Source organism: Gadus chalcogrammus, chromosome 17 (genome assembly GCF_026213295.1).
Source record: "Gadus chalcogrammus isolate NIFS_2021 chromosome 17, NIFS_Gcha_1.0, whole genome shotgun sequence".
In the NCBI taxonomy this organism is placed as follows: domain Eukaryota; kingdom Metazoa; phylum Chordata; class Actinopteri; order Gadiformes; family Gadidae; genus Gadus; species Gadus chalcogrammus.
In genome coordinates this window covers 10,447,152-10,454,651 of record NC_079428.1, presented here as the reverse complement: position 1 = coordinate 10,454,651, position 7,500 = coordinate 10,447,152, and the positions used below count along the sequence as shown (strand labels likewise).

At 43.6% G+C, this 7,500-nt stretch overlaps 1 protein-coding gene across 1 annotated transcript in view; it reads left to right on the top strand.

Moving 5' to 3' along the window:
• The window catches only part of LOC130370475 (rho GTPase-activating protein 6-like), a 112,052-nt gene that overhangs the window by 86,241 nt on the left and 18,311 nt on the right, over positions 1-7,500 (top strand). The window lies entirely within an intron of this gene.

Below are 7,500 nucleotides of genomic sequence, written 5' to 3'. Positions count from 1 at the left end.
AAATATCCACGTGAACCTCTGGAGCACACGCACGCTTCTGACCTGCCTCCACGTTGTTCGCTTCAGAAGTCCCTAACTTCTACTCTCACCTGACCTTTATTGCAGTAGGCTACTTTAAATGTGAATAAGTGCACACGTAAATCTAGATTTTATTTTAATAAAGTATTTATTATTCAGCAGGAGGCAGTCTACGTAATGATTTTGGGTTACGTATGGGAAGTGTCCCTAAGCTGAGACCGAACTGACGCACCTTGCTGTCTCCAGTCGTCTCGACTGGAATCCGTTTTGTACTATGGTCGATTCGAAACCAAGACATATTCCTCGCAGTCTGTTTTTATTCCATTTTATTGACATTGGTTACATAGAGTCCAATGGGGTTGAATCCAGTCCACCGGAAGGTTCTCATCCGGTTACTCTGCAGACATGGAGAGATTGAGGGGCTGGCTCAGAGAGAGGGGTGGGGGTGACACTGATGTGGAGGAGGGGAGGACATGATGTAAGGTCATTGGTGGAGATGGAGGTGGGTTGGGGGGGAGAGATAAAAAGAGCGAGGGCTGAGAGACAGCCCCCCACTGTCCGTGTTAGATAATGCGGTGAGTTATGGTAATTGTGCAGATGTTTATCGTGTCGCTGATAAGCTTGAGTGGAATTGATTTGTTGTTGCGGTGTGTGTGTGTGTGTGTGTGTGTGTGTGTGTGTGTGTGTGTGTGTGTGTGTGTGTGTGTGTGTGTGTGTGTGTGTGTGTGTGTGTGTGTGTGTGTGTGTGTGTGTGTGTGTGTGTCAAAGTGCTAAGTGTGTGTGTGTGTGTGGGTGTGGGTGTGGGTGTGTGGGTGTCAAAGTGTGTGTGTGTGTGTGTGTGTGTGTGTGTGTGTGTGTGTGTGTGTGTGTGTGTGTGTGTGTGTGTGTGTGTGTGTGTGTGTGTGTGTGTGTGTGTGTGTGTGTGTGTTTTGGCAGTCACCCTGAATATATTTTAGGAAACCATGAAAGTGCACGGCGGTCACCATTTTAGTGACATCATGGAATTGGATGTTGTTGCCCCTGGCAACTGAATATCTCTGATCACACTGACCGAGGTAAATCTATTTTTTAGTTGAATATGATCCTCATCGATGGTGGACAATCCTAATCTAAACAATTTCATCAACCTTCGTTGGGTGGTAAAAAGTCGTTCGGTGGTAACGATTATAATTTATTATCATTAATATAATTTGCTGATTTGATGATCGAGCAACGACACAAATGCATCACAGTTTAATGTTACAGTTGATGCTTAAAAAATTCCAAAACCTTTTTACTTTACACCTTTAAATTGTAACAGCATACTTTAGCGTTAAAACAATTGTAACACCAAAAAGTGGCTTCAAAGTGGTTGAATATTTGTTTGCATATATTTTTTATACTAAATAGTTTTCCTTGCAAACACAATTTTCTAGCCTGTAGGGGGTGACACATATGAACTATCTCGCAGCTGTGAAAATATATTGTAGTTATTGCTGTTATTTTTAATAATTGCGTGTGTGTGTGCGTGTGTGTGTGTGTGTGTCTGTGTGTGTGTGTGTGTGTCTGTGTGTCTGTGTGTGTTTGGTACATTGTGTATAGAACATATCCAATGCTATTCCGCTGGTTTCTGTCCCACGAAAACTGCACATTAATGCAGTTCTAGTATTAAAGATTCTGCACAATTACCAGCTTTAATACTACTACAAGTACTACCACTACTACGATTCTGCTATATACTTCTATATCTTGGAGTTTAATATTTTTTTTACTTTTACTAGTACTACTTCTTTACTGGTACAAACTGCTAAATAGTAGAGGAGTATTCTGAAACTGTGTGTGTGTGTGTGTGTGTGTGTGTGTGTGTGTGTGTGTGTGTGTGTGTGTGTGTGTGTGTGTGTGTGTGTGTGTGTGTGTGTGTGTGTGTGTGTGTGTGTGTGTGTGTGTGTGTATATTCAGCCTTTAGGCGGTCTGTGCAATTTCATGTCTCAAATGGAGCTAATCTTTCTCTCTCACACAAACAAACACACACGCACACGCACACGCACACACACATAGCCTGTAGCCGAAATGTGACCCTAATGAGTGACCACAGATCACAGTACTTACTGACCTGGCCTCGGCCAATCACAGCCAGCCTGCTGGTCACATTGGACCCCTACGACAAGGTTAACTGCCTGGACTACAGGAAGCAGTGCCAAAACAAACCAGCCTCATAAAACCGTCATGTAAATGCTGATAAGGTGATCTGGGAATTGTAGTCCATTTCCCTCCGGTCTTGTGTGAGGTAATTTTGAATGTGGAGTCTGGACAAACAGGAAGTGTTGATCTTATGATGTATGTTTCTGTTGTTGACTTATAAAGAACATATAAATCAAAATGGGGCTTGTACATCAGAATGCATAATGAGAATTCAGGTTGCCTATTCTTTGCCAGTTTGAGATGCCTTGAGAGAGAGTGGAAGCATAACTTAACCTCGGCCAATCAAAACTTTATTTAGGCATATCTCACACGAGAAACGCTGTTTCAATCACAACCATGTCTCCCGATAAGGACAAACAATTTCACGATTAATCACTGAACCATGAACCAAACACCAATGCTACCAATAACATTCCTTTGCTTCTCGCCTTCCGCCGTGGGGGCCTATTACGATGTAGATGTGACGTTGGCGATGTACGAGCCCTACACACAAGGAAAATAGAACGAACGACAAGGGGGGCGATACAAAAGTTAAATTGAATACAACTTATTAGTAAGTAAAACACAATCAGAACTTCTATGGTGCATCTACAGATATTACCCATTTCTTTGAACATTTGAGGAGTATAGTAGAGCCTGATGGATGTGGGCACTTGGCAGGGACAACGCAACAAACCAGTTTAGTTTAGTTTCAGTCAGATGAAAGCCATGAGTGAGCTTTGTTGTGTGTTGTGTGTATGACACAGTGTAGAATATCTCGCTCTCCTCTCCGTGTTCCTTAGGACTTTCACTTGTTAACGTTAAAGGCAGTCCGTTAATGTTAAGATGATACAGTGCGAAGTGAAAGGACAGCATTTTATTTATTTCCTGGTGAGAGGAGGAGTGGCCATGTTGTGATGGAGTTAGGAGCAGGAGAGATGAGGATGGAGAGGAAACGACTCCATGGCGGGTCTGGGGGCTGACTTTGTTATCTACTGTGGCAACTCTCTCTCTCTCTCCCGCTCTGTCTCCCTCTTACATCATGTCTTTTTCTCTCTCTATCGTGACATATCACACAGCATGTGGGAATTAAATATTAAGCACTTTGACAGCTATGCACAAACTAACTACACTACGCACACAGACACACAAAAACACAAGCATAAGGACACACAGATACTCAAACACACACACCGATACACAAATACCCAAACACTGACAAAAAAATTGAAATATAAACATAGGAACACTGACAAAATAACTCCACACAGAACCAAACAGTGCCAAAAAGGAACACATACACACAGATGGACCGAATGAATGAATGAATGAATGAATGAATCATGAATGAATGATTGATAAATGATGTGTGTTTGTGTGTGTGTTTGTCTTTTTGTTTGTCTGTATGTATAAACTACTGTGTGCCTGGGTGCTTGTGTGTGTCTGTCTATGTGTCTGTGCGTGTGCGTGTGTGTGGTTATCAGCCAGCCTGTGCGTCACTCTCTGGCTGTGGTCGGCCATGTTGGAGACACAGATCCGATGTTCTGCTCTTCACCAGAGAGATCTACGTCACCTCCTCGTGAGACGCTTAACCAGCTCAGACAGTCTGTGACTCACCCTCAACAGCTGTGTGTGTGTGTGTGTGTGAGTATGCAAATCTGGGTATGTGTGTCCGTCTATATGTGTGGATGTTTATATCTGTTTCATTCTCAATCACCATCATTACCAGATGAAACACACACACACACACACACACACACACACACACACACACACACACACACACACACACACACACACACACACACACACACACACACACACACACACACACACACACACACAGCAGAGAATGAATATTAATCATCACTTGATGTGCGACAGAAAGGCAATGGTAGAGAAAGGGGGCATTTAACGGAGAGAGTGGGAGAGAGAGGTAAAACATAATGGAGAGAGAGAGAACAATTGAAAATAGTCGTAAAACATGACAAAACTGAAGAGAGAAAATGCAAGAGAGAGAGAGAGAGAGAGAGAGATATAAAAAGATTGATAGAGCAGCAGGGTGCATAGCTAAATGACGGTTAGTGTGGTCATAGATGAACTATAATGTCTGATCACACACATGCACACACACACACACAAGCACGCCCATGCCTCCCCATCAGTGATCATTTAATGGATTGGTGCGCTAAAATGGTTGCTTCTGCGGTTAGATAGTTGTACTACCATTCTCTACTCGGTATTTGCTTCAGCATCAGACTGATCCAGTGTAACTACCAGGCTGGTTTGAGAAGATATCTGAAAAATTATTAAATATGTTAGCAATAGAGTTATGCTTATCAAACATGTATTATCATGTGTTGGTTTGGTTCATAAAGCCATGAACTCACTAGTTACATACATACTACGTGGTAATAATATGTTCGTAAAATCAGTGTCAGGATAGTTGTTTCCATGAGCGTGCAATAAGCTGATCTGTCCAGTAGGGGCAGTGCTGAGCTGTGGCAGGCAGCCACAGACACACACACACACACACGGACACACAGACACACAGACACACAGACACACAGACCCACAGACACACAGACACACACACACAGACACACAGACACACACACACACACACACACACACACACACACACACACACACACACACACACACACACACACACACACACACATTTGCACACAAGCAAAAACAAAATGTGTATGTGGGAGCAATGGTAGTGCCTTATGTAATCTCTAATGAAACACCATCGCACACAGGAATGCGATTTATCTATTAGCCAGCTGGATCCTCACACCTGTGTGTGTGTGTGTGTGTGTGTGTGTGTGTGTGTGTTTATATCATAGAGGTATAATTTGTAACATAGGTTATTTCAGACTTCGCACTTTTTTATTCTCCCTCCCACCCCCTCTCTCTCTCTCTCTCTCTCTCTCTCTCTCTCTCTCTCTCTCTCTCTCTCTCTCTCTCTCTCTCTCTCTCTCTCTCTCTCTCTCTCTCTCTCTCTCTCTCTCTCTCTCTCTCTCTCATTTTCACTGGCTCCCCCCCTCCCTCCTTCCCCCCTTTCTATCCCTCCCCTCTCTCCTCTCCCATTCTTTCTCCTCCTAATCTATCCATCTCTCCCTCCCTCTTCCTCTTCTCTATCTCCATCCCTCTCTCCCGAACAGTCATCCCCTCTAGAAGAACAACACTAACGCTTGAGACTGTTGTGGTCTGGCCTGGCAGCCCGTCTCTCTGATTGACAGACAGAGTTCCCCTTGTTGTTCCGCTCATTCCTTTATATCCTCTGACAATGTGTCTGTCTGGGGGGGTTAGGGTTAGGGGCCGGGTTATCGACGGTTCTCAAACGTTCTTAGACGTTTTCTTATACTTGACCGTCCTAATCTGGAATTACTATTCAGTCACTTCGCACAAAAGTAGCTTAGAGTGAATGCAGATACATGTCATTTAGGAGCAGGAAGGGGTTTTATTATCATAATTATATTATAATACGGTTTGGTTATTATAACAATGATTAATTTCCTTTTCATTAAAGTCATCTCAAAGTACAGAACATGCAAATTCAGCTAAAGCAAAGAAACGCTAACTAGTAATTAAGTTAAACTAACTAAATGCCTTCCTGTACGAGAAGGTCTTTAACCTAGATTGTCCTTTCCCAGTAGTATCCTCTTCTTGTGTTATTCTGTGGTACAGAGGGACTATAAAACCACTAGGATGGGATATCCAGCAGATTGGAAGACGCTTTTATTTTTCCCTGAGGGTTATAATTAGCCATTTCCCTTCCGTAAAAATGATACCCAATACCAGCAGGTGTATTTGCATAGCGATCCAGCAGGGTAAAGTGGTATTTTAAAGGACTTCTACATTGATATTGACCGTAGGTACTCCCAGCCACTGAACTCATTGTTTGCTCTGTGATTAATTGATTCAGGTATGGTTTGTGCTTTCTGTTTTCTTTTTTTTATGTGGCGTTTGGCGGAATTGGGTCAAATTCTCGGTTTGAGTTTGTGTCTTTTATCAATTCTTGTTCTCTCATTTCTTTCCATTATTCACCTCTTTTTTTATAACCCTGCGTTTATCTCCTCTCCTCTTCTCTCTCCATCTCTCCTCTCTTCTCATCTCTCTCTTTTCTTCTATCCATCTCTTCTCCGTACTCATCTCTCTCCTCTCTACGAATCTCTGTCCTCTCCTCTCCTCTCCTCTCCTCCTCTTCCATCTCTCCTCTCTACTCATCTCTCTCTTTTCTTCTATCCATCTCTCCTCTGCACTCGTCTCTCTCCTCTCTCTCCATCTCTCCCCTCCACTCCCTCTCTCTCCTCACCCCCCTGTCCTGCTCTCTCCCTCCTTTCTCCCCACTCCTCCCCTCTTCCCCCCCTCTGCCTGTTTTTAATCACTCTTGGCTTGACGTATATTTTTAATGGCCGATGTAAACCTGTGTTGTAAATGTCTTGCTGAGGCAGGACAAAATGTTCCCAACTCTCGCTTCCCTGCTGAGTAGACTATCTTCTCTAGTGTGTCTACTTTTGTGTCTCGATGAACTAGTGTAGTGAGTCTATTCTAAATTGTCTATTGTAGTGTATCTACTCTAGCGTACTTAGTTTACAAATTCCATCGTACCTATTCTATTATATATATTCTAGAGTGTCTATTCTAGGGTGTCTGGTCACGTGCATCTGGTCTAGTCAGTCACTAGAATAGATGCAGTGGAGTGTAGTGTGTTTAGTGTATCTACTCTAGTTTACTTAGTGTACATATTCTAGTGCACCCATTCTATTATACCTACTCCAGAGTGTTTCTTCTATATCTGTTCTCGTGCATCTAGTCCAGTCAGTAGAATAGATGCACTCGAGTGTAGTGTGTTTAGGGTATCTAGTGTGCGTCTACACTGGTGCATATGGAGGGGCTGTTCTCGTGTATCCGCTCCGATGGATCTCATGTGTTTCCCTCTTTTCTGGATCCTGTACAGCTGTTTATCTCTGAAGTAGGTCGTCTTTGGCTCTCATTAGGCTGTGGCGTGTTGACGAAAAACGTTCCTCATGCGCCAGAACCTCTGTAAGCGGTGTTCACTCCTCCTCTCTGCTCCTGCTCCTCCTCCTCCTCCTCTCTCCTCCTCCTCCTCTCTCCTCCTCCTCCTCCTCCTCCTCCTCCTCTCTCCTCCTCTCCCCCTCCTCCTCCATCCCCTCTCTCAGCGTAGATTCTCCTTGACAACAAGGTGCTTATGTAATGCGCGTCTCTGAGCATCAGATATGCAAATACCCTCTGTGTTTATTTACATGCTAGTTCCCTCAGCCTCACCCTTCAGCTCCTTGTCGCCTC